General features: G+C 45.8%; 1 long non-coding RNA gene across 1 annotated transcript; it reads left to right on the forward strand.

The window, feature by feature from the left end:
* The first annotated feature begins 346 nt into the window (after nt 1-346).
* On the forward strand, nt 347-847 carry LOC124280655. The gene is made up of 3 exons (XR_006899736.1): nt 347-410; nt 457-575; nt 815-847. It is a non-coding gene; the product is annotated as an uncharacterized LOC124280655 (long non-coding RNA).
* Nucleotides 848-1,556: the final 709 nt, after the last annotated feature.

The following is a 1,556-nucleotide window of genomic DNA, read 5'->3' on the forward strand; positions in this document are numbered from 1 at the left end:
GAAAAACAATATGGCTCTGATTGAAGACTGACATTTTAATTACCGACGCTTTTTCAGTGACAATGGAAAGAGTCACACAGCTAGCAATAGTAATCACTGCGAGGTAATGATGTGCCATCTGGTCTGGAGTGAAAGTGTATAAATACTGTGCTGTTCAGCAACAAGCACCACAGGAAGGTGACCGTCCACCTCCACCAACCGGTTGTCCCCACCTCCAGAAGGTGAATCTCGACAAGCACCACAGGAGAGTGACCCTCCTCCTCCACCAACCAGATGTCCCCCATCACCCGAAGGTGAATCTCGACCACGAAGACAAGCACTACAGGAAGGTGACCGCCCTCCACCACCAACAGGAAGCTCTCCACCTCCAGAAGGTTAGTCTGGCCCACAAGGACAAGCACCACAGGAAGGTGACCGTCCTCCACCTCCCAGAAGGTCAGTCTGGCCCACAGGAAGGTGATTGCCCACCTCCACCACGACGAGGCCCTCCACCTCCCGAAGGTAAAGGACGAGATGCCAGAGGTCCTAGAGGAAGAAGACCCCCTCCTCCACGCAGGAACTAACTTAGTTTCAAGGTAAACATGTTATACATAACATTTATAGAGGTGTACAGATACCGATATGGACCTACCACTCTCAACATATCTTATCAACAAATACTGTAGCGTTCTTTTAAAATATGCAAAGCTGTGATGAATAATTTCCTAAACCGCTTAACTAGATCATGTCGGATGTATAAGGCACTTCAAGCTGATCCCTGTACAAACTCTGTTTGTTGTCATGTTTAATAATACATATTCTCTTTATTTTACAGATTTTCCCTTCGTTAATAAAATCGTAATAGAGATTCAGATCTTTCGTTGTGAATTACCTTAGGACACTTAGGGGGCGCGGTTGGCAAGCTGGCTAAGGCCCAAGGCTAGTGATCCAGCGAGGTTGAGGTGCCGGGATCGAGCCCACCTGTGACCGGGTGTAAAACCCTTGGAGTCAACTTTGTGTGCAGACTCTTTCCGTGTTGTCACAACCCCTAGTGTACCCTGTGCGCTTAAAGAACCCCTGAATCCGTTGGTATATGACCAGATGGTGGCCACATGAATACGTGCAAACACCTAGTTGCGGGTACAGCAAGGTGCAGTAAACTTGGACAAAGTACTGTGCCTATGTGTCCCAGTCCACCCAGTTGTGAATGGGTACCTCGTTAGGATGAGAGAAAGCCACAATAACTCGGTGCGCCTTGTGGCAGCAAAGTTATATACTCCCAGGGGAGTTGAGATGAGTGAGTGAGTGAGTTAATATTTAACGTCACATCGGCAATATTTCAGCCATATCGTGACGAGAACATTTGATATTGAAATAAAATGTATGTATATTATAAAACACCTGCCGACGAAGGACAGTAAAACAACTAGAGTATCACAGATATACATGTAAAACTAGTAATTGAATCTAAAACATTTTAACTATAGGGGACAACACAATGTAAAAATGGGCTATAGATCGCCACCAACTGAAGGTAGATCACCATACTAGGATCCATGGGGACTTACATTACTTTG

This window comes from Haliotis rubra, unplaced genomic scaffold (genome assembly GCF_003918875.1).
Source record: "Haliotis rubra isolate DU_JTF1 unplaced genomic scaffold, ASM391887v1 Scf2707, whole genome shotgun sequence".
In the NCBI taxonomy this organism is placed as follows: Eukaryota; Metazoa; Mollusca; class Gastropoda; order Lepetellida; family Haliotidae; genus Haliotis; species Haliotis rubra.